At 48.8% G+C, this 26294-nt stretch overlaps 1 protein-coding gene across 12 annotated transcripts in view; it reads right to left on the reverse strand.

Annotated features, from left to right (window-relative positions):
- The window catches only part of ppip5k2 (diphosphoinositol pentakisphosphate kinase 2), a 225135-nt gene extending 199174 nt beyond the window's left edge, over nucleotides 1-25961 (reverse strand). For 10 of the 12 annotated variants that reach the window (XM_038805177.1, XM_038805176.1, XM_038805167.1 and 7 more), the window contains exon 1: nucleotides 25883-25961. The gene's annotated coding sequence lies outside the window, so the exon portion shown is untranslated. Of the gene's footprint in view, nucleotides 1-11767; nucleotides 11789-25757; nucleotides 25779-25882 lie in introns of those variants that run through there. The other 2 variants (XM_038805166.1, XM_038805165.1) reach the window with 2 other exon arrangements.
- Between the last annotated feature and the right edge of the window lie 333 nt (nucleotides 25962-26294).

The following is a 26294-nucleotide window of genomic DNA, read 5'->3' on the forward strand; positions in this document are numbered from 1 at the left end:
GAGATGGCCAGGGACTCAAATAGGCAGTGTAACTACTGGATAAGATCTCACAACAGAATCTGCTGGAGAGAGCTCGTCAGGAAGAGTCATGGGCAGGACAGAACAGTGGTAGTGTTAGCTCTGTACAGAGCTCCAGGGCCTATGTTAACAGCATAGAAAGAAGAAACTTAACTCGGGAACAAAGCAGTATAAAAGGTGATTTTTGTCAACTCTGCAACTGCAAAGCCCACGTTTGTTATATGCAGGGAGATACTGGCAAATGAGAGAAGTTTCAGATTTTGAAAGAGAAGTGGTGGGTGAAAAATTCTGTTTGAGGAACCAGTAGATACTTGGATTTCCAAAAAGCGTTCAAAAAGCGTACCACAGAAAAAGCTACTTTAAGAGCCCATGGTGTTGCAGGGGTAGTATATTAGCAAGGAAAGAGGGTTGGCTAACTAATAGGAGAGAGAGAGAGAGAGAGAGAGAGTGTTGGGCTAAGAGGGCCATTGTCAAGATGGTGACCTGTAACTAGTGGAGTGCTATTAGGTGCAGTGCTGGGGCCACAACTACTTACAATATATATTAATGACTTGGACGAGGGAAGTGAATGTACTGTTACTAACTTTGCGGATGCCGACTTCCGGTTGCGGTGATGTAGAGCTAAGCCGCACGTTCGGTAGCTCCCGCTGTTTTTGGTCTTTTGGGCTCTTTTAAGGGCCTGTAGCGGTGCTGGTTGGGCTTTTCCCCGTATGGGAACACTTCCACTAAGATTATCTGCCGGTGGATGGACTGGACCAGGAGCGGAGCGGTCAAAAAATCGGCTTTGGAGCAGAGAAAGGGGCGAGGCAGGAAAAGCAAGATGGCGGCGAGCGGAGAAACAGCAGCGTGGCAGCAGTGGGCGCAGGAACAGCAGGAGCTGCTTCATCGCTGCTTCAGAGAGCTGAAGGCTGAGATCCGGGAACCGTTTAAGGCCTCGCTGGACAAGCTCACGGCGACTCAAGACGGCTCAGGGTGCGGAGATCCGGGAGCTACAGCAAAAGGCCTCAAAGAGCGAGGACGAACTCCTGGGCCTGGCAGGGAAGGTGGAGTCGCACGAGGCGCTCCACAAGAAGTGGTTAGCGAGGATGGAGGAGATGGAGAACCGCTCCCGTCGGAAAGACCTGCGGATTCTGGGCCTCCCGGAGGGGCTGGATGGTTCGGATTTGGGGGCCTACGTGGCTATGATGCTGAACTCGCTAATGGGCACGGGGTCGTTCCAGGGACCCTTGGAGCTGGAGGGTGCCCATCGAGTGCTGCTGATGAAACCCAGACCAAATGAGCCGCCTCGGGCGGTGCTGGTCCGTTTCCACCGCTTCGCCGACCGTGAGTGTGTGCTGAGATGGGCAAAGAAGGAGAGGAGTAGTAAGTGGGAGAATGCGGAGATCAGGATCTATCAGGACTGGAGTGCGGAGGTGGCAAAGAGAAGGGCTGGTTTTAATCGGACGAAGGCAGTGCTTCACAAGAAGGAAGGGAGTGAAGTTTGGCCTGTTACAGCCGGCACGCCTCTGGGTCACTTATAAAGACCGCCAGCTCTATTTCGACTCTCCAGTGGAGGCCTGGGCTTTTGTCCAGGCAGAGAAGCTGGACTCGAACTGAGGACTGGGGGCTGGGGAATGATGTAAATGGTTCGGAGGCTTTGTCCTCCTTGGTATCCTTTTGCTTTTATTGATTGTATTTGATGATGCCTTTTTGCTGTTCGGCTTTTTCGATTTTTGGGACTGCTTTTGGTTTACTTGGGTGCTTTTTTGTTCTTGTTTCACGGGTGGAGGGTTGGGGAGCGGTTTCGCGGTCCGGTTGGGTTATGTGCCCGTCTTTTCCCGCGTGTTGAGTCGGGGGCGGGGCGGGGTTTGGGATGGAAGTATGGGCTTTCCTCCCGCGCGGGAGGAGCAGTAGGCGGGGCCGGCGGTGGGTGGGTGGGGGGGGGGGGGGGGGGGGGGGGGAGGAGTGGTGGTTGTGTTGCATCATGGGGGGGGGGGGTCGTTGGGATGGCGGGAGCAGCCGGGGTCAGCAGGAGTCGGCTGATTTACAGAAATACAATGAAAGGAGTTATGCAGATAGGGGGCCCCTAGCTTGGGGGGTGGGGGGGTGGAGGAGAATAGGGGGGATACCGGGTTGCTGCTGCAGTGGCCGAAGGGGAACTGCTGGTGATGGGGGGGGGGGTTTGGAGGGGGGGGGGGGTTGGAGGGGGCTGCCACCGTGGGGAACGGGCCTGGGGAGTTCTGCGGGCACGTGGTGAGCGAGGGAGAGCTATGGCTGACCGGCGCAGAGGTGGGGGAAGACCCCCCAGATTCGGCTGGTTACGTGGAACGTGAGGGGGCTGAATGGACCGGTGAAGCGGTCCCAGATCCTGGCGCACCTGAAGTGGCTGGGTGCGGACGTGGCCATGCTCCAGCAGACGCACCTTAAGGTGGCGGATCAGGTGAGACTGAGACGAGGTTAGGTTGGACAGGTATTTCACTCGGGGCTAGATGCGAAGAATCGAGGGGTGGCGATTTTAGTTGGCAAGAGCTTGTCGTTTGTGGCGTCGAGTGTGGTGGCGGACAGCGCAGGGAGATACGTAATGGTGAGTGGTAGGCTTCAAGGGGAACGGGTGGTTCTGGTTAATGTGTACGCCCCCAACTGGGACGATGCGGGCTTCATGCGGCGAATGTTGAGCCGGATCCCAGACCTGGAGACGGGGGGTTTGATCTTGGGAGGGGATTTTAACACCGTGTTGGACCCAGCTCTGGATCGTTCGAGGTCAAGGACAGGTAAGAGGCCGGCGGCGGCCTCAGTGCTGAGGGGTTTCATGGATCAGATGGGAGGGGTGGACCCCTGGAGGTTTTTGAGGCTGCGGGGTAGGGAGTTTTCCTTTTTCTCCCATGTCCACAAGGCCTATTCCCGGATTGACGTTTTTGTCATCAGCAGGACGCTAATCTCGAGAGTGGTGGGGGCGGAGTATTCGGCGATAGCTATATCTGACCATGACCCACACTCGGTGGACCTGGAGTTGGGAGAGGGGAAGGATCAGCGCCCGCTGTGGAGGTTAGATGTGGGGCTGCAGGCAGAGGAGGAAGTATGCGGGCGGGTCCGTAGGAGCATAGAGGGGTATTTGGAAGCCAACGACAATGGGGAGGTGCAAGTTGGGGTGGTCTGGGAAGCGCTGAAGGCGGCAGTCAGATGGGAGCTGATATCTATTCGGGCGCACAAGGAGAGGGCGGAGAGGGAGAGGTTGGTGGAAGGAATGGTAAGGGTGGACAGGAGGTATTTGGACGTCCCGGAAGAGGGGCTCTTGAGGAAGCGTCGCAGTCTCCGAGCAGAGTTCGACATACTGACCACCCGGAAGGCGGGGGCGCAGTGGAGGAGGGCGCAGGGGGCGGTGTACGAGTACGGAGAGAAGGCAAGCCGGATGCTGGCCCACCAACTCCGGAAGCGGGAGGCAGCGAGAGAGAAAGGGGGAGTCACAGATGCAGGAGGGAACCTGGTGCGGAGTGCTAGGGATATTAATGGGGTGTTCAGATCCTTTTATGAGGGGCTGTACCGGTCGGTGCCCCCTACGGAGGTGGCGGGATGGATCGCTTTCTGGATAAGCTGGAGTTCCCAAGAGTGGAGGATGAGCGGGTGGAGGGTCTGGGGGTCCCAATCGAGGTGGAGGAGCTGATAGAGGCGCTGGGGAGCATGCAGACCGGGAAAGCACCGGAGCCTGATGGGTTCCCGGTGGAGTTTTACAAGAAATTCTCAGATCTGCTGGGCCCGCTGCTTGTGAGGACCCTGAATGAGGCGAGGGAGGGGGGATCTTTGCCCCCGACGATGTCTAGAGCAATAATCTCACTAATCCTGAAGCGGGATAAGGACCCCCTCCAATGTGGGTCTTATAGGCCGATCTCGCTCCTCAACGTGGATGCAAAGTTATTGGCCAAGATACTGTCCAGGAGGGTGGAAGATGTGGTCCCGATGGTTATACAAGATGACCAAACGGGGTTTGTGAAGGGGAGACAGCTGAATGTCAATGTGCAGCGGCTGCTCAATGTTATGATGATGGCGTCGGCGGCTGGGGAGGCAGAATTAGTAGCATCAATGGATGCGGAGAAAGCTTTTGATAGAGTGGAGTGGAGCTACCTGTGGGAAGTGTTGAGGAGGTTTGGGTTTGGTGAGGGATTCATTAGTTGGGTGAGGCTGCTGTATAGTGGCCCGGTAGCGAGTGTGGTGACGAATGGGAGGAGGTCGGAGGACTTTCAGTTGTCCCGGATGACGAGGCAGGGGTGCCCCTGGTCTCCCCTGCACTTCGCATTGGCAATTGAGCCCTTGGCCATGGCGCTGAGGGATTCGAAGAACTGGAGGGGGATTGTGCAGGTGGGGGAGCACCGATTGTCGCTGTACGCGGATGATTTGCTGCTGTACGTTGCGGATCCGGCGGGGGGGGGGGGGGGGGGGGGGGATGCCAGAGGTGCTGAAGATACTTGGAGAGTTTGGGGATTTTTCGGGCTATAAGCTCAACGTGGGGAAGAGTGAGCTGTTTGTGCTGCACCCTGGGGGCCAGGAGAGGGAGATAGGAGAGCTCCCGTTGAAGAGGGCAGTGAGCTTTAGATATCTTGGGGTCCAGATAGCTAGGAGCTGGGGGGCCCTGCATAGGCTAAATTTTTCGAGGTTGGTGGAGCAGATGGAGGAGGAGTTTAAGAGGTGGGACGCGTTGCCACTCTCATTGGCGGGGAGAGTCCAGTCAGTTAAGATGACGGTGCTCCCGAGGTTCTTGTTTCTCTTCCAGTGCCTCCCCATATTGATCCCAAAGGTTTTTTTTCGGAGGGTTAACAGGAGTATTCTGGGATTCATGTGGGTGCGCAAGACCCCGAGGGTAAGGAGGGTATTCCTGGAACGAGGCAGGGAGGTAGACGGGTTGGCGTTGCCCAACTTGCGTGGATACTACTGGGCTGCAAATGTGGCAATGATCCGTAGGTGGGTGATAGAGCGGGAGGGTGCCGCATGGAAGAGGGTGAAGGAGGCATCCTGTGTGGGAACGACTTTGGAGGCGCTGCTGACGGCCCCGCTCCCACTCCCCCCGGCAAGGTATTCTACAAGTCCAGTAGTGGTGGCTTCCCTCAAAATTTGGGGGCAGTGGAGGCGGCATGGGGGGGGGGAGAGAGAGGAGAGTGAAGGCTTCAGTGTGGGGCCCGCGATACGGGGCAATCACCGGTTTGCACCAGGGAGAATGGTTGGTGGTTTTTGAGTTGGCATAGGGCAGGCATCAGGCGGTTGGGGGACCTTTTCCTCGACGGGAAGTTTGCGACTTTAGAGGAGTTGGTGGGGAAGTGGGGTCTCCCCCCTGGGAACAATTTTAGATATATGCAGATCAGGGCGTTTGTTAAGCGACAGGTGGCGGAGTTTCCGCTACTGCCGCCTACTGGCCAATCCACCTAACCCGCACATCTTTGGACTGTGGGAGGAAACCGGAGCACCCAGAGGAAACCCACGCACACACAGGGAGGACGTGCAGACTCCGCACAGACAGTGACCCAGCCGGGAACCGAACCTGGGACCCTGGAGCTGTTAAGCATTTATGGGGCCGCCCCATAAAGTAGTTTTGGCGACCTTCTGCTTCTACTTTGGTTGTGTCAGCATCAAAGACTAACATCCACAATCTGCCAATATTTATGAATGACCAGATAATCGGTTTCTCTGATGTTAATTGAGGGATCAGATATTATCCAGGACACTGGGGATAAGTCCCCCTGTACTTCAAAATAACCCGAGGTAGTATGATTTATAGAGATCAATGGAAGGATAGTTTTACTGAGAGGGCGATACAAAGTATCTACTCTTAGATACAATGGTTGCAGTCTCCAAGTTTCAATAAGACCCTGAACAGTCCCAGGAAGGTGCAGTATGCATTAGGTTGTAAACATTTGTTCTACAACTGTCCATTTACTGCCAAGTTAGCAGAGGATTGATGACAAGGATAGTAAATTCGCTAGGCTAATATGTTTCATGATGCCATAGGGAAGAGGACAGAGGAAGGAAAGAGAAAACGCTGGAAAATCTCAGCAGGTCTGGCCGCATTTGTAGGGAGAGAAAAGAGCTAACGTTTCGAGTTCGATGACTATTTGTCAAAGCTAACAGACAGAGAGTATCATAGAATTTACAGTGCAGAAGGAGGCCATTCGGCCCATCGAGTCAGCACTGGCTCTTGGAAAGAGCACCCTACCCAAACCCACAACCCCACACTATCCCCATAACCCAGTAACCCCACCCAACACTAAGGGCAATTTTGGACAGTAAGGGCAATTTAGAATGGCCAATCCACCTAACCTGCACATCTTTGGACTGTGGGAGGAAACTGGAGCACCCGGAGGAAGCCCACGCACACACGGTGAGAACGTGCAGACTCCGCACAGACAGTGACCCAAGCCAGGAATCGAACCTGGGACCCTGGAGCTGTGAAGCAATTGTGCTCACCACTATGCTACCGTGCTGCGGAGAAAGTGGGAAATATTTATACTGTGGAGTGAGAATGAAAGGCGAGTCATTGCCACAGAAACCCAGGGAAACGGGGTGCTAATGGCCACGGACACCAAGGGGACAAAGTGCTAATGGCAGTCCCCAGAGAGAACAAAAGATGTGAAAGGTCAAACAGCAGAGAAACTAACATCAGAGGATGAACTGTCGATGTGGGGGGAGGGGAAGGGGGAAGCAAAGAGGAGAAAGGTTAAGGAAAGGTGGATAAGATTCGGGGGGATGGGGGGGGGGGGGGTTTGAATATATATGAAGAAAGAAAGAAATGGTAAAAGAGTTAAAATGAAATGGGATGAAAACAAATGGGTCGAGGTGGGGTGGAGCTAATCATCTTAAGTTGTTGAATTCAATGTTGAGACCAGAAGGCTGTAGCATGCCTAACCGGAAGATGAGATGTTGTTCCTCCAGTTTGCGTTGAGCTTCACTGGAACATTGCAGCAGGCCAAGAACAGACATGTGGGATGGGAGCAGGGTCTTTTGTTAAAATGGCAAGCAACGGAAAGGTCCGGGTCCTGAATGCGCACAGACCGAAGGTGCTCAGCAAATCGATCACCCAGTCTGCGTTTGGTCTCTCCGATATAGAGGAGGTCACATTGGGAGCATCGAATGCAATAAACCAAATTGGAGGAGGTACAAGTGAAACGCTGCTTAACCTGGAATGAGTGTTTTGGGCCTGGGATGTTAAGCATGGAAGAGGTAAAGGGGACAGGTGTTACACCTTCTGCGATTGCATGGGAAGGTGCTATGGGTGATGGGAGAGGTACTGGATATGGTGGAGGAGTGGACTAGATTATCTCGGAGGGAACGGTCTCTGCGGAATGCTGACAGAGAGAGTGAAGGGAAGATGTGTTTTTTTTTCAATTTTTGAGGACCATTTTTGAGATCCGGTTACAGGCTGCCCTAAACAATTGATGACTATCACAGGTGAGAGTTTTGGTCAAGTTAGAATCAGAGCTTGATGGGAAATGGCATGTCAAGTTAAAATCAGAGCTTGATGGGAAATGGAATGTCAAGTTTGTGTAATGTGTACGTGCCTTGTGAGATGAATTGCTTCTGTGTTCAGCTTGGTATGGCCTTATAGCGATCCTGGCTGTCTGTGGGAACCTGTGAACTGTGGGAACCTGTGAACTGTCTGTGGGAACGAAACACAGCTGTGGGATGGGATACTCCTTCCTTGATAAAGAATTGCTATGCTATGCAACTAATGAGCTAACTGTGTGACTAATGATTGAAAGAAATAATTATATGAAGGAGGGGTGTTGTACAAGTATATAGTTAACTGCAACTTAAAGAAAATTGCCTTCACTTGCTGTAACTCAGTTACCCTTGTGCAGCAGCCCCGCGGTAAATAAAAGATTCTTTGAAGTTATCTGGTGTTCGACTGATAATTGCATCCGGACTGAAATTTAGAATTCTCATTTGGTGGCCCGTACGGGGATCTCTGGTGCGTCGACAGAAGCAGATGGTGTAAGCGTAGGGGAAATAGGGCCCCCAAATGTGAGTATTTTTATCACTTTGGTTTTTCCCCTTCGGTGTCCCAGTCGCTTGTCTGCCCTACTGCCTGCTGCTGGAGACGTCCCTACGAGATTCAGGTCAATCCGGCGAACCCCAGAAACCTAAAGAGCTTGGGTTAGAGTCCCTGAGGTTAAAATCCCCTAAAGAGATTGGGTTAGAGTCCCTGAGGTTCGAGTCCTCCAAAGAGCTTGGGTTAGAGTCCCTGAGGTTCGAGTCCTCTAAAGAGCTTGGGTTAGAGTCCCCGAGGTTAAAATCCTCTAACGAGCTTGGGTTAGAGTTCTTGAGGTTCGAGTCCTCCAAAGAGCTTGGGTTAGAGTCCCCGAGGTTCGAGTCCTCTAAAGCAATTCATCTCAAACTATCTGATGTGGCGTACCGGCAGTTTTTTTTTCAATGTGCCAGGGACCGGTGAGCGAAACAAGCCAATCCAGGATTACTGTCTCTTTCTTTTCTGGAAACACTCCAAGTACCGGCAGACGATGGCTCGTGTATCGGCACCGGTACGCGTACCACACTGAGAAACACTGCTCTAAAGAGCTTGGGTTAGAGATCCCTGAGGTTAGAGTCCTCCAAAGAGCTTGGGTTAGAGTCCCTAAGGTTAAAATCCTCCAAAGAGCTTGGGTTAGAGTCCCTAAGGTTAAAATCCTCCAAAGAGCTTGGGTTAGAGTCCCTAAGGTTAAAATCCTCTAAAGAGCTTGGGTTAGAGTCCCTGAGGTTCGAGTCCTCTAAAGAGCCTGTGATAGTCATCAATTGTTTAGGGCCGCCTGTAACCGGATCTCAAAAATGGTTTTCAAAAATGGTCCTCAAAAATGGAAAAAAAAACACATCTTCCCTTCACTCCCTCTGTCAGCATTCCGCAGAGACCGTTCCCTCCGAGATAATCTAGTCCACTCCTCCTCCATATCCAGTACCTCTCCCATAGGCAGATAGCAGTTGTGTGGTCAGCAGGGAAAAGGGTGGTAGACTTTGCTAGATACTGCAGCCAGATGCAGGAGGAAGATAGTTTCTAGTTTTTACTGATAGTTGTGGATTTAAGAAACTTGCCGCAACCAGCAGTTAGCCTGTTCTGATGCTTCTTCGCCCCTGCCATGCAAGAACAAATTTCCGAACTCAAGGATGTGTTTTTCCTCTGGAGATTGTAGGTGGGGGAGCGAAAGCAAGACTACCAGCCCAGGATAGGCAAGCGAGAGCCAGACAGCCCACCCGCCTGGGGCCGGCCAAGCAAGAGCCAGACCGCCCGGCAAAGCGAGCACCAGACTATCCGCCCGGAAAACGGAGCACCGGGAGGAAACTAATGCTGACACAGAATTTGCAAACTCCACACAGACAATCATCCAAGGCCGGAATCGAAACCAGGTCCCTGCCGCTGTAAGGCAACAGTGTTATCCACTGGGCCAACATGCCGAGGGGGAGCCGGTGGATGTGGTTCATTTGGATTTTCAGAAGACTTTCGACAAAGTCCACGTAAGAGATTAGCATGTAAAATTAAGGCGCATGGGATTCGGGGTAGTTTAATAGAAATCTGGCTGACAGGCAGGAAACAAAGAGCTGGAATAAACAGGTGTTTTTCCAAATGGCAGACAGTGCTAGGATTGTAGCTATTCACAATATATATTCATGATTTAGATGAGGAACTAAATGTAATATCTCCAAACTTGCAGATGGCACAAAGAAGGGCAAGTTGTGATAAGGCTGCAATGGTGTTCCAGTGTGATTTGGACAAGCTGAGTGAGTGGGCAGTATAATGTGGATAAATGCGAGGTTTTCCAATTGGTATCAAAAACAAGGCGGCTAGTATCAGAATGGCTATAGATTGAGAGGGGGAATGTGCAATGAGACCTGGATGTCCATGAACACCATCACTAAATAAAGCAGGCAGGGGCAGAAGGCAATAAAAAAGGCAAAATGGTATGATGGCCTTTGAGAGGATTTGAGTACAGGAGCAGGGATGACTTGATGCAATTATACAAGGAATTGGTGAGGCCACAGCTGGAATATTGTGCACAGTTTTGGTCTCTTTCTCGGAGGAAGGATATTCTTGCTATAGAGGGAGTGCAGTAAAGGTTTACCAGACTGATTCTTGGGATAGCGGGACCAACATATGAGGAGAGATTGATCTGGTTCGGATTTTATTCACTGGTGTTTAGAAGAAGGGGGGTGAAAGGAGGGAGGAAATAGATCTCATAAAAACCTATAAAATTCTAAGAAGACTAGGCAGGATGGTTGCAGCAAGGATGTCCAGAACCAGGGATCACAGTCTAAGGATACAGATTAAACCATTTAGGACTGAGATGAGGGGAAATTTCTTCACCCAGACAGTGGTGAATCTGTGGAACTTGCTACCACAGAAAGCAGTTGAGGCCAAAACATTGTATGTTTCAAGGAGTTAGATCTAGCTCTTGGGGCTAAAGGGATCAAAGGATATGGGGGAAAGCAGGTTACTGAGTCGGGTGATCAGCCATGATCATAACAAATGGTGGAACAGGTTTGAAGGGCCAAATGGCCAACTCCAGCTCTTTCTTTATACAACATGCTCTTGTTTCTGAAATATTACACAATCCCCCTCTTCCTAGACTGGGGCCAAGTTATTCTTCTGAATTGGACCACATCTTTGGATGGCTCCAGGAGAGATTTGTCCAAACCACAGGAAGGGTTGGCCGCCCCTCCTTCATTGTCTAACTACTGCATTTCACGCTGTTACAGATAAGGCTATTTTGCTATTTTCTATCCTAGTCATGGAATTCAAAAAACGTTCCTTACTTTACCAAATCAGTTTTTCCACCAGCATTCTTCTCTGACCTTTTGGACAGATATCAGCATTGGTTAGGGGTGCAGTGTTGCCACAGAACACAACAAATTAATTTTTTGTAATATTGCACCCACTACCCCAAAAACCTACAGCCCTCGGTAGCTCTGATCATTCAGAATTGAGGAAAACGGGAGCAAACTTGCACATATGTCATGCCTTTCACATCCTCAGGGTGTCCCATAACGCTTTACAGACAATGAATCACTTCCAAGCTGCAGCTAATTTGTTTTGTAGACAAACATGGCATATAGGCAGCACGGTAGCACAGTGGTTAGCACTGTTGCCTCACAGCTCGAGGGTCCCAGGGCCAATACCCGGCTTGGGTCACTGTCTGTGCGAAGTCTGCACGTTCTCCCTGTGTCTGTATGGGTTTCCTCAGTCCCAGGGCCAATACCCGGCTTGGGTCACTGTCTGTGCGAAGTCTGCACGTTCTCCCTGTGTCTGTATGGGTTTCCTCCGGGTGCTCCTGTTTGCTCCCACAAGTCCCAAAAGACCGCTGTTAGGTAATTTGGACATTCTAAATTCTCCATCTGTGTACCCGAACAGGCTCCGTTTGGTGACTCAGGGATTTTCACAGTCACATCAGTGCAGTATTAATAATGTAAGCCTACTTGTGACAATAAAGATTATTATGTATATATCATACATATATTCTGTTTTCACTTGGTACTCATTGAAGTTGACCGGGACACAAGAAACTGCCCTATTCTTCTTTAAATAATGCTACAACATATTTATTTCTGTTTAAATGGGCTCTGACATTACAATACTTTTTCAGAAATGTACTGAGTAAAGTGCAAAGAAAGAAAGCAACACAAACGTAAAGATGGAAAAAAAACAATTGTAATGGATAAAAATCCTGCACATACTTCCTGTCCATATTAACTTCCCTCCAGGGTCAAAATGCTGCACAGGTCAAATTTGAGAAAATTCAAAACTTACAATTCATAATGGGAAAAGCCTGCCTCAAAGTTTACCAATTGTTGCGGACTCCTCAACAGAAGATAGTACTGGTACAACTATTTTATTGCATTTCCACCTCCTTGATGGTGATGGAAGTCACTGCAAATTAGGTGGCTTGCAGCCATACGCAGTTTCACTTCCCCACTTCACCCTGAACAAAACGCAAACAAAAGAGTCAAGCAAAAAGACACAGTGACAGAAAAGCAAGACCCCAAAGGAGACAACATAAAAGCACATGCAAAAGAGACAATTCCACCAATTACCATGTCCAGCAATCAATCAGCATATATACCCCATGTATTGAATACAATGTAAAACATCATGCGGCTATACTTTGGAAAAATATGTTTTTAAAATATCAAATGTGCACCAAAAGGTCAAAAATAGCTGTCTGCAGCAATGAAATGAAATGAAAATCGCTTATTGTTACAAGTAGGCTTCAATGAAGTTACTGTGAAAAGCCCCTAGTCACCACATTCCAGCGCCTGTTCGGGTAGGCTGGTATGTGGAGAAAGATGCAACACTGGTTCAATTCTGCAGAAGACATCATAAAAGGGGAAACCTGTATTTATTTATGAAGTCACAAATAAAACTCAGAGCAATACACATACGAATTATGACAAATGTTGTGTCGACAAATTCATCAGCCTTTTATTTCATGCGCACATGACCCCAAAAAGAAGCAATGAAATAGACAATCAACTAATCACTGATTTTTCTGAATTATTGATGATGGAAGAAACATTAACAAAGACACCAGTAGGACTCCCTGTTTTCTTCAATTGTGCCGTTTTCATTTGTACATCCAACCAAACAAGCAAATGGGCTCCAACTTCACAATGTTCTCAATATTGATCTGGAATGCGAGCTTGGGTTCCATAGAGTCATTCAGCCACAGCACTGAAGAGGATATGTCAAATGGTAACATGCGCAGGAGAATAAAAGAAATTTTTTGCCATGATAAGGAACGTAATGATCTTGTGGAAACTTCCCCATTCATCTCAACAGCATTCTCTATAAAGAGAAGTGAACAAGTATGGGCGGCACAGTGGCTGACACTGCTACCTCACAGCTCCAGGGACCCAGATTCAATTCTAGCTCGGGTGACTATGTGGAGTTTGCACTTTCTCCCAGTGTCTGGTTTCCTCCGGGTGCTCTGGTTTCCTCCCACTGTCCAAAGATGTGCAGGTTAGGTGGATTGGCCATGATAAATTGCCCCTTAGTGTCTAAAAGGTTAGGTGGGGTTACTAGGTTACAGGGGAAGGGTGGAGACATGGGCTTAAGTAGGCTGCTCTTTTGAAGGCCTGGTGCAGCCTCGATGGGCTGAATGGCCTCCTTCTGCAATGTCGATGCAAAAAGGGACCAATCTCCTTTAATTTGTTACATCACAACTTGGAAAACACCTCCCATAAAGACAACCTATTGTTTGCAGTGTAAGAGCGTACCCTATCCTGAGGATTCAGCATGTTTTTGTCCCAAGCCATTTCCTGAAAAATATGACTGCATTCCTTGCAATGCCTGAGGGGACATCCAAGTGGCTGTGTAGTATGGGCAGAATTCTTCTAAGAACCTAAAAGAAAGGTAATCTTTTCATTTCCCCATACACCAAAGAATGACTAAATTGTACGCAAAATCAAGATGTCATATTCGAAAGATGCCCAAGCAGCAACTATGAAACCGAAGAAGTTATCTCACACTCAGCTTTTAATTTTCCTGCCAGCTAGATTGTAGCAAATGAACCTGTAGTTAACAGACCATATTTTAGTGACAATCTTACAAAGCAATTTAGATTTTTTTTAAATTAAGTAGTAAGATTAATAGGTGATTTCAGGTGCAGTCTACAAGCAATCACACCTGACCATGACCTGGTTTAAGGGGAGTCAGATATAATTAGAGCTCAGAATATTCTGATCAAAGCACCAAAGGATCGCATGCTTATCAGGAAAAGGCTGATCTATTAATAGCCACCGATTTCACTGATTCATCATACAAAGAACCAGAGCCACCAATCTTGCATTTTTCAACATAGAGAAAACATATCACAGATGCTAACAGATTTGAAAGGAAGGAGCTTTAATGTTTGAAAGTGAATACCAAAGGAGGCATATTTTGATTATTTTCCAGATCTATTCGTGAATTGGAATTTATTTAATATTGGCTGCTGTATTATCCATCTATCCTGAACCAACTAATTAAATAGGTGATCAATGCCATTGCTCAATAAGAGAATGTAAAGTGAGGGCACTTTAGATTTATTACAGAAGACAGTCTACTGGACACACTAGATGGAATTTTATTTCAACTGATCCACTCAGTGGGTTAGGGTGCAATGTGTTGGGAACTGATTTGTTTCAACTGTTTAACTCAAGTCACAATATTAGTACCCGTGTCCAGGTATCCTAGCCAATGACGAGGGTGCAGGTATGATGATAACCTGCAACTGTTAAAGAAGGGACCCAGGCAGGGGTCAGAATGGCTACATTCAACATTCTTTCTAAAGCTTGTGGAAAGAAGGTCTTGGTGACATGGGGACGTGGGAACATGGCTCGTGGCTCTCAGACCCCTGCCTGGGAGGTGATGCTGGAGGCAGTAGGGAGAGAAGTCTAGTTTCCTGCGGAGGAATAGGTCAGCCACCCAGACTAAATAGGCATAGCTAGAAAGTTATGAGTAGTGAGCAGCAAGAGTGAAGACCCTCAGCCAGATGTAGTATCAGGGGAGTTTCATAACCTAATAAGGGTATAACAGTTTTCGTTGCTAATCCCCACACTCCAGCTTCCCCAGAAACCTCCTGAACATAACTCCTCAGATCAACATACTTGCAGCTCCACTCATTTTATTCTTCAGGCAACAAAGACACAACCCCCCCCCCCCCCCCCCATCTTACTGATACCTCACATACATCCCTCAGTCGCTCTCCATAAATGTTAACATTCCATGATCTCCACACATACCTCTTCTCACACTCAAACTCTGCTTTCTCTCATTACAGAAAAACACACAACTGCAGGGAGAGGCAGATCTACAATGCCAAAAACACTACGGATGAACAAGGAGGATTCAACAGTCCATGGAGGGAGGAGGTCTCCCAAATACCTGGGACAGCATTAGATATCAAATGGCCACTTGATACATACAAAGAAAGGTACAGCACAGGAACAGGCCCTTCGGCCCTCTAAGCCCGTGCCGACCATGCTGCCCGTCTAAACTAAAATCTTCTACACTTCCTGGGTCCGTATCCCTCTATTCCCATCTTATTCATGTATTTGTCAAGATGCCCATTAAATGTCATTATCGTCCCTGCTTCCACCACCTCCTCCGGCAGCGGGTTCCAGGCACCCACTACCCTCGGTGTAAAAAAACTTGCCTCGTACATCTCCTCTAAACCTTGCCCCTCGCACCTTAAACCTATGCCCCTAGTAATTGACCCTAAACTGGGGAAAGGCCTCTGACTATCCACTCTGTCTATGCCCCTCATAATTTTGTAGACCTCTATCAGGTCGCCCTCAACCTCCGTTATTCCAGTGAGAACAAACCGTGTTTATTCAAACGCTCCTCATAGCTAAATGCCCTCCATACCAGGCAACATCCTGGTAAATCTCTTCTGCACCCTCTCTAAAGCCTCCACATCCTTCTGGTAGTGTGGCGACCAGAATTGAACACTATACTCCAAGTGTGGCCTAACTAAGGTTCTATACAGCTGCAACATGACTTGCTAATTCTTATACTCAATGCCCCGGCCAATGAAGGCAAGCATGCCGTATGCCTTCTTGACTACCTTCTCCACCTGTGTTGCCCCTTTCAGTGACCTGTGGACCTGTACACCTAGATCTCTCTGTCAATATTCTTGAGGGTAGACCCAACGGAATGTGGGTCATACAGACCCATATCTCTGCTGAACGCAGACGCCAAAATCCTAGCCAAAAGGCTAGAAGACTGTGTACTTGAGGTGGTCACAGAGGACCAGACGGGCTTCGTCAAAGGTAGACAGCTCACCTCGAACATCAGGCGCCTGCTGAACGTGATAATGACCCCCTCCGGGGAGAGAACACAAGAGGTGATCGTCTCCCTGGACGCAGAAAAGGCCTTCGACAGAGTCGAATGGAAATACCGCATAGAGGTACTGGAGCGGTTCGGGCTTGGAACAGGGTTCACCGCGTGGGTAAAACTCCTATACAACGCCCCCATGGCGAGTGTATGGACCAACAATACCAACTCCCAATACTTCCAGCTGCACAGGGGCACCAGACAAGGATGCCCACTGTCCCCACTGCTGTTCGCACTAGCAATCGAACCGCTAGCAATTGCGCTCAGGGCAGCAAAAAATTGGAGGGGGATCCGAAGGGGAGGCAGAGAGCACAGAGTCTCACTCTATGCAGACGATCTGCTCCTCTACATCTCGGACCCACAAAGCAGCATGGACGGAATCATCGCGCTCCTGAAAGAGTTTGGAGCCTTCTCGGGCTACAAACTCAACATGAGCAAAAGCGAGATCTTCCCAGTACACCAGCAAAGGGAGGGAGAGGGAGGGGGGGGGGGGGGGGGGGGGGGGGGGGCTACCTGGGGATCCAACTAGCCCATGACTGGAAAGGGATCCACAAATGGAACCTCACCAGCCTGGCGGAGGAAGTAAAAAAGGACCTGCAAAGATGGAACACACTCCCACTCTCCCTCGCAGGAAGAGTCCAGACGATCAAAATGAACGTATTGCCCAGGTTCCTCTTCCTGTTTAGATCCATTCCGATCTACATCCCCAAGGCCTTCTTCATAGCGCTGGACAAACTTATCATGGCGTTCGTATGGGGGGGTAAAAATGCTAGGATCCCAAAGAAGGTCCTACAGAAAACAAAATCCAGGGGGGGGCTAGCCCTCCCGAATCTACAATTCTACCACTGGGCGGCAACAGCCGAGCGAGTAAGGGGATGGATCCAGGAGCCAGAAGCCGAGTGGGTGCGTGCGGAGGAGGCCTCCTGCATGGGGACCTCCCTCCGGGCCCTCGCCACGGCCGCACTCCCATCCCCACCCAAAAAACACTCCAGCAGCCCAGTGGTGACAGCCACCCTCCAATCCTGGAACCAACTGCGGCAGCAATTTGGCCTGAACAAAATGTCGGACAAGGCTCCCATCTGCAACAACCATAGGTTCAAACCAGCACTGACTGACGCCACCTTCAAAAGGTGGAGACAGGACGGGGGGACACTGACAGTCAGGGACCTATACACGGACGACAGGATCGCAACACTGGACGAACTGACAGAGAAATTTCAGCTAGCTGGGGGGAACGAGCTACGGTACCTGCAGCTCAAAAACTTCCTACGAAAGGAGACAAGGACGTACCCACAACTGCCACGACAGACACTACTGGAAGACCTACTGGACGCAAGTATCCTAGAGAAAGGGAACTGTAGTGACATGTATGGCCGACTGGTAGATAGGGACGACACCGTACTGGACGCAACAAGAAGGAAATGGGAGGACGACCTGGGGATGGAGATAGGGTGGGGACTCTGGAGCGAAGCACTGCATAGGGTCAACTCCACCTCCACGTGCGCAAGGCTCAGCCTGACGCAACTAAAGTGGTACATAGAGCCCACTGAACGAGAAACCGTATGAGTAGGTTCTTCCCGGAGGTGGAGGACAGATGTGAGCGGTGCCAAAGAGGCCCGGCCAACCACGCCCACATGTTCTGGTCTTGCCCCAGACTTGTGGAGTACTGGACAGCCTTCTTCGAGGCTATGTCCAAAGTGGTGGGGGTGAGGGTGGAGCCATGCCCGATAGTGGCGGTCTTCGGGGTTTCAGACCAGCCAGATCTATTCCTGGGGAGGAGGGCGGACGCCCTTGCCTTTGCCTCCCTGATCGCCCGCCGTAGAATCCTGTTTGGCTGGCGGTCAGCAGCACCGCCCAGAGCTGCAGACTGGCTGTCCGACCTCTCGGATTCTCTCCAAATGGAGAAAATCAAATTCGCCAAGGTAGCCGGCGGGGAGGGGGGGGGGGGGGGGGGGGGGGGGGGCTACGGGCTCGTTACGGGGGTTTGATGGCTAGCTAAGGCCCAAAACCAAACTAAATAAATGCCAATAAACATGTTGGGGAATGTAAAATATGTATGCCGGCGAAAAGGGGGAGGCCAGTTATTACTACGAAGATGCTCACCTGTAAATATATATGTTAATTTTTGCATGTTCTTTTTTTTTTCTCTCTCTAACAATTTGTAATTTGTTCAATATAAAACATGAAAACTGAATAAAAAACATTTATAAAAAATATTCTTGAGGGTTCTACCATTCACTGTATATTCCCTACCTGCATTAGACCTTCCAAAATGCATTACCTCACATTTGTCCGGATTAAACTCCATCTGCCATCTCTCCGCCCAAGTCTCCAAACGATCTAATTCCTGCTGTATCCTCTGACAGTCCTCAGCGCTATCCGCAATTCCACCAACCTTTGTCGTCTGCAAACTTCCTAATCAGACCAGTTACATTTTCCTCCTTATCAACAGAAACAGACCCCGAGTGTCAGCATGCACATGGTTCAGGTTCAGTCCTGATTATGAGGGGTTGGTTCGCTCAGTTGGCCGGACGGCTGGTTCGTGATGCGGAGCGACGCCAGCAGCTCCTGTCCCAGCTCAGGTTATGCATGAAGCCTTCTCGACCCTGACTCGCCTGAGGTGTGGTGAGCCTCGGGTTAAATCACCACCAGTCACTTGTGTTGAACTGATCCACCATGAACAGAAATGTTCTGATATGCAAAAGGTAGAGTTTGAAGCCTTTCCCATGTCAGCAACAATTCATGTCTTTCATCAGCAACAATTCATGTCTTTCATCACCCACAATCCTTCAAGATTGATGAAGAAGCAACAGTAGGAAGAGACTGAGCAGTCCTCATCAGAGGGGAAAGCACTCAGAGAATGCATTGTCACATGCACTCCCTCCACCAACACATGGAAAGAATGGCAACCCACATGGAGGATCAAACATGACTAGCAATCAAGTGTGTGCTAGCCCAGACCAATGGCCTGCAACCTCTGTCTACCACTTTACATAGGATGGATGAAAGCTTCATATTGGTAGTTCAATGCCTCTAGCGCTTGGTTAGCAGAGAAATCCAGGTGGGCCAAGAGAGGATGAAGAAAGGGCATAAAGAAGTGGAGACTTTTCAATGCACATCCATTTCTCATCCCCTGCATGACCCATCTACCAGACAGTGTTCCCATGCTGTCACCTGCCCCAATAACTGAATCTTCCACTGCACAGGTATAAAATAAGTATAGTGTTTAATTCTGGTCGCCACACTACCAGAAGTCGTTGGCAGGACTCATACGAGCTCCAAAACCTAGAAGACATCAACTGTGGGTATCTTAGCTGTCAGAATAGGGGAACAAACAGCTGTCCATTTGAAACCGCGGTGGTTGCACACTGTCGTAATAATAGGAAGCAGATACCATTCGGGTTTGTATAACAATGTTCCTGCTGCACTATGCTTATTTAAATTAATCAAACACTATTTGAAATGACATTCTCATTTGTTGCATCTGTTATGAGGCTGTGCCCCTTTATTTTTGAAATTATTATTTTTCAACTTCAACTGACTAGAACTTTTGGAATTTGAACTCAGAGCAAACTGCTTAAAATGCAAGGCCTCATTCTAAGGTGAGAAACCATCATATCACCGGGAGAGAGACATTTCCCATAATCCAAAGTCATCAAAACATGCAATTGTCTATTGAGACATTACAAATGCAAAGTACTGGATATTGAAACATTGTCACGACAGACAGACCCAATACACTAAGGGTTAAATATTTCAAAGCAATGCTGCCAGCCACTAGTGAGAGACTGCCTGTGACAGAGGTGGTGTCCAAAACGTTTTCAGCAGAGACAACAAGCTTAAGGCTTTCTCTCTCTCTCTCTTGGAAGAAACATGTCACCCGGTTCAAGAAGCTGGCTCGATCAGAAACCTACCAGCAAAAAGAGACCTCATAATAATTGCAACATCTTTTACATAAGACCACATCTAGGAAACCAGCCAACATAAAGCGGCCATAACATTTAAAATCTATGGCTCAAGGACAATTAAAGGACGTGTGGTGTGGGTGGGGTGTGTGTGCGACTGCATGAATGAGGGCATCATGTTTTTATTATTTTTCCTCAGGTTCAGTGGTGAATAGATTTGGTCTTTGGTTCAAGAAAACCTTGTTTGATTGGGATTACAGCTTAAAACACATTCTGATTTGGAAAAGGCATATCCTTATAAAAAATAAACTTAAACCTTTGTTGTGACCAACCAAGGAGGTTGAATGTAGGGGCGGCAGTTCACCCCTGCTCAACCAGTAGTAACACATCCCAAATGGACAGAGCCATCAGATGAATGGTATGACCAGGCTGGAAAATTACATTGGTTGGATTTGTGGTAATGGGAATTATTATTTTCGGGGGCAGTACAAAGGACTTATCATTGCACTACCACATAGCCTCACGACTAGATGAGCTGAAATGTATCTGTGGAAGGCAGCTGACAGAATTGTTATTGCACAGAAGGAGGCCACTCGATCCATTATGTCCACATCAGCTCTCCAAATGAGTTGTGGGGCATTCTGGCAGCCAGTGGGTGACTGCAGACATCTTTGCCCACACCTGGTTACTCTGCCTTGGAGAAGAACGGCAATAAATCAGCACCCTCCTCCTCCTGCAGTTCTTTTCTGCATTGTGTTATGAAGTACTGGAGATTCCCGCTGGTGCATAGTGAGCACCACCTCCAAATCTGTCTGGGCACCTGAATCTAGCCGTCAGCAGCCTAATGGTTTGCTCAATGATTGTTCGTGGTCAGACTGCACAGTACAACCAGAGCCACAGGATCACATCTGCCGTCAGCCTGATCCTCCTCATCCCCAAGGAGCGACCTACTAAAGTTCTATGGATGTGCAAAAAGATATGGTAGATATCACTGCCACAGGGGGAATCTTCATGTATTTATCATATGTTCTATGTTTTCATGTATGGAGCTATCTGCCTGGTCTGTACGCAGAACAATACTTTTCGCTGTACCTCGGTACACGTGAAAATGAATCCAAATCTAATCTAATCATAGCAGCTTCCAGGATAAGTACTGTAGCACAGACGGGGATGACAACCTTTCGGTGGTCACAGACAAGCTGAACAGTGGAATCCATTACAATTGATAAAATCTCCAGAATGATCTGAGCGCACCTTGATTTCCCGGTACCTGTGAGAATCCAACCACTGCAGCAAATGAGAGAGTCCTTAGTGTCTGATCAGGCTCATCAGTATTAAAGTGGACATAAGTGGCAATCTTAGCAAACATAACAGTCACATACACTTTTGGGCAGAAAATTGTGAAGTCCTGCAGATGTCACCAGCAGATCCCTGGAAGGAGACAGAGGCAAACAAACTCAGGGCAGTGATGACCTTAATGGCTGCTGGCAATGTGTGCCCACCTGGTGTCCTTGAAAGGAGGTCTTGTTCCAAGAGGGTGCAGGTGTCTTCAATAAGGGCGGCATGGTGACGCAGTGGTTGCATTACTGCCTCACAGTGCCAGGGACCCGGGTTCAATTAGAGCCTTGGATGATAGCGTAGTCTGCACAATCTCCCTGCGTCTGTGTGGGTTTCTTCAGAGTGCTCCAGTTTCCTCCCATAGCCCAAATATGTGGTTAGGTGGGTTGACCATGCTAAATTGCCCCCTTAGTGCCCAAAGATGTGGAGAGTGGGCCTGGGTGATGTGTTCTTTCAGAGGGTCGTTACAGACTATTTGGGCCAAATGGCCTCCTTCTGCATTGTAGTGATTCTATGAATCTATGAAAACCTGAGCTTCCCAGGCTCACGTGCTCCATTCATGGAGTATAATTGATCCTCGACCTGTATGCTCCATGTTGGAGGTGTCTGCTCCATTGAGCTAAGGCTCTGTTCTGTGGAGCGGGATGTGGTTGTTGAGAAAGCATCTGTTCCTCCTCCTGCTGTTTGTGTGGCTACTCCTCTTGACCTCATCTGCATACGCTGCTCCAATGCTGCAGTGAAATCCAACAGCAGGAACACCAAGGTGAATAAAGTTCAAGGCAGACAAAATGACTTCCAAAAAGTTGGAAATCACTTATGAAGCAGTGAAATCACACATGAGAGAAAATGCAATGTACAGGAGTCTTTCCTATTGGTGGGGCAGCAGCAAAGCAGTTTCTCTCTTTAAATGTTTTCCACTCTTGTCAGTTTCATTGATTAAAGACTCCCCACTGTGCTCTCATCTGTTTGGCCCCAAGGAATTCTAGCAGCTCAGTAAACACTTGCACTGGCTGTTAAAGACAAGCTCCTGAGCAAAAGCCAAAAACCACAGATATTGGATAGACTTGGGTTGTTTTCCTTGGAGTAAAGTAAACTGGGGGGACACATGATTGAGATGCATAAAGTTATGAAGGGTATAGATAAACAGAAGTAAATTTTTCCCCTTGGTGGAGGGGTCAATGACCAGGGGGCATAGATTTACGGTAAGGTGCAGGGGGTGTAGAAGGTGGTGGGAGTCTAGAACTCACTGCCTGAAAGGGTGGTGGAGGCAGAAACCCTCAGATAATTTTTAAAATATTTAGATGTGCACTTGTTCTGCCAAGGCATACAAGGCTATGGACCGAGTGCTGGAAAATGGGATTAGAATTGGTTGTTTTTGATCGGCGCAGACATGATGGGCCAAAGGGACTTTTCTGTGCTATAGACCTCTATGATTTGATTGTTTAAATAGCTGACAACATCTCCTTGAGAGTTTTCCAATCACCTTAGAATATGCTACCTTCAATAAAGTCCAAAGTGGGTGATATTGGATATCAGTATATTTTGGGCATTCAACCCCCTCTTCGACCCATATCTGCTGTCTCACCCCCACAGTGAGATTGGGGCTCGTTGTCCCAATAATTTGAAGGAATGTTATCATCCTAAACCAAACTTGCAACAGAATTTTTTTGGTGCTAAATAATATAGTGTGTCATATCTCCTTAATTTTTGAAAACCACAACTATTTTATGCAAAATATCCTTTTCCTATTTGTGTTCAACAAGCTTGCTCATCAAGGATGACCAGACTGAATATAGCTTGAAAATCCATTGATTCAGTTCAAATATGTAGAATTCAAAAAGCAAACATAGTTGACCAATTTTCAAAAGAATGCATCTGGCCCTTAAGGGCAGAACTGTAGTGATGGGGTTAGGAAGGAAATGCTTACATCATCTTCCCAAGCGTCACTGAATTGAGCTGATGCTAGTTAGACATACCTTCTCAGAGTAACAGGCACCAGGGCTGTGCAAGTAAAATCCAGTGAATATGGTGCCTGTGATATTGATCTACACATGAATGGAACCAGACAATACATAAATTCAAGATATCCTGCAGTTGTTAGAGTCAGCCCCCTCCTTGCTACACCTTGAAAAGCTCATACAGGTTCTATAAGTAACCATGCAGCCACCGTATTTGTAACTATAAGCTCCAGGGGGCCCGTTTAGCTCAGGTGGCTAGACAGCAGCTTCATGATGCAGAGCAGCACGGGTTAGATTCAATTCCCGTACCGGCTGAGGTTATTCATGAAGGCTCTCTTTCTCAACCTTGCCCTCACCTGAGGTGTGGTGATCCTTGGGTTCAATCACCACCAGTCAGCTCTCCCCTCAAAGGGGAAAACAGCCAATGGTCATCTGGGATCATGTCGACTTTGTCTTTTCTAAGGACACAAGCGCAGTGCACACAATGCTTAAAACCTAAATATTTTAATTAAGGTGTAGGCCATGTTGAAAAACAAAATAGTGCCAAAATACAAAACAGTTTGCAGGATCTCAAAAAGCTATGGCAAATGACACTTATCTGAATATGATTTTCTATTCTTGCATTGCAAAATAGTTTAGCTATTTATAGAACAGCTAGTTTACTGGCATAACTGAACACTTTAAGCTGAGAAAAACTAAGCCATGTATCATTGGAGGGCATACCATTATGCTTAATTGTGGAATAGGGTTGATCACTGAGAAAACTCCTAGGATATCAGGTAGTCACAAAACACCTTAAAGGATTCCCCAAGAAAACATGGAGAGCCCAATTCGGTACTGTGTGGCCAATGTGACGTGCAGCAAAATGTAAAGATGGCAACTGTTTATTTCAGTGACATAAAAGCTAGACCAAAATTGTGCTTGGTTCATATTGACTTCAGGAAGCAAAGTACTGTACACACCCCTATCTGCATCAATGGTGCCAAGGTGGAGATGGTTGACAGCTTCAAATTCCAAGGTGTGCACATCACTGACAATCTGTCCTGGTCCACCCACGTCGACGCTCCGACCAAGAAAGAAAAACAGTGCCTATACTTCCTCAGGAAAGTACGGAAATTTGCCACATCCACATTGACGCCTACTCATTTTTACAGATGCACCAGAGAAAGCATCCTATCTGGCCGCAATACAGCCTGGTATGGCAATTGCTTGGCACAAGACCTTTAACAAAGTACAGAGAGTCATAAACACAACCCGGTCCATCACACAAACCTGCCTACCATCCATTGACTCTGTCTACACCTCCCACTGCCTTGGGAAAGCGGGCAGCATAATTAAAGATGCCTCCCACCTGGGTTATTGTCTCTTCCAACTTCTTCCATCGGGGAGGAGGAACAAAAATTTGAGAACATACACTAACAGGTTTAAAAACAGTGGGCGGGATTCTCCAATAACAGGGCTATGTCCCCACGCCCACGAAAAAAACCACACAAATCACTCTGGACTTACCTGGAGTAACTCCAGGGTGATTCTGCGATTTGCAGGGGGCTAGCAGGGCCCTGAAGTGCTCCTCGCAGCTCCGGCTGCCGATACAGGGCCCCCCACTTCCAGTCGGGGGTCCACGCATGTGCATGGCAGCAACCTGTGTCGGCTGCCCCGCGCAGCATGGCGGGCCCACACCGCGGACCAGCACCAAGATGATTGGACCTCCAGATTGCACGCGCCCGCGGATCAGTGGCCCCCGATCAATAGCCTGGCCCTCCTGGAGGCCCCCCCGGTGAATGATCCACCCGCCCCCCACCAGGGCGGCCGCGGATTTAGTCCGCAGCCGCGATGCCGAGTGCCCGCCGGGTGGAACCATGAGAGAACCACGCCGGCGGGAACTCGGCCAGCCGCACCTGGAGAAGCGCTGCGGCGACCTTTTTCAATGGCCACCGATCAGCACCGCATCGACTGCTCTCGCCCGAATGCCGCCGATTCTCCAGGGAGGGGCGTTGGACCGATTTCAGCACGGAGAATCCTGAGCAGTTTTTTTCCCACTGTTACCAGACTCCTGAAAGACTCTCTTATGGACTGAACTGATCTCTTCGCACAGCTGGTTTAGCACAGGGCAAAATCGCAGGCTTTTAAAGCAGACCAAGGCAGGCCAGCAGCATGGTTCAATTCCCGTACCAGCCTCCCTAACAGGCGTCGGGATATGGCGACTAGGGGCTTTTCACAGTAACTTCATTTGAAGCCTACTTGTGACAATAAGCCATTTTCATTTCATCTTCACTAATGTATGACCTATGTTTTTTTTCATGTATGGAACGATCTGTCTGGACTGGATGCAGAAAATTACTTTCCACTGTACCTCAGTACAAGTGACAATAAAACAAATGCAATCCATATGCTAGATATCGCATTATTGACAAATGACATTATTACACTGCAAATAACCAATCTGCTAAAGTAACCAACTCTCAGCCAATCAAAGCAATGGCCAGCCCCAGGGATTAGAATGGGCTTGTTCAGTAACAGCATTTTACGAATCGCACCCAAAAGGTACCGAGAGGCATCCTTTGGTTTTGGGCACATGCTCCTTTTGACAGGTGAAGCGACATGCTGTGTTGTTGCAGTGTGTCCCTGAGCACGTGCTGCGCTGCCGGCCCCCGCCCCCGCCCCCTCCCCTCAGCCCCAGTATGCGGCCATTTGTCCGGTGATGTGGCCGGCCGGGCCCACTACCTCAGGATGTAACCCAAGACCAGGACGGGGAGGCAACGGGACTTCATATCAAACACGCGGCCTGAGCCAGAGGGAGGCGCTGCGCCTCGACCTACAGCGCCCTGTCCTCTCTGACCGTCCCTTACCTGCCGCTGGCTTCCTCCCCCGCGCTGCCGCACACTCCGGCTCCCATTCGACCCACCACAGGAAGTGTCCGGACCAGCCTACTTCCGCGTCCCACCCTCTCATTTCAGTTCCGCTTTTACAATTAGCCACCTCGGTTCCGGGAGGGTGAGTGGCTGCACTTATGTTTGTGAATGAAGTTATTTTAGGCCTTTCGACATATCTACCCTATTCAGCAGACGTGACAACTACTGGAGATTCTGTGAGAAGAATGTTGAAGGGGTGTCTCAGATATGGATCTGTTTATAAGTTAACCCTTCCAATAGTTTTTGAGCCTAAGTGCGGAGGATCTGTGGCATTTTACATTTCAATAAAACAAGCGGCACCCTCTCAGCAATCCTGCAAACCGTCAGGGGCCAGCAGCCGCACCGCGTA

Source organism: Scyliorhinus canicula, chromosome 8 (genome assembly GCF_902713615.1).
Source record: "Scyliorhinus canicula chromosome 8, sScyCan1.1, whole genome shotgun sequence".
Lineage (NCBI taxonomy): Eukaryota > Metazoa > Chordata > Chondrichthyes > Carcharhiniformes > Scyliorhinidae > Scyliorhinus > Scyliorhinus canicula.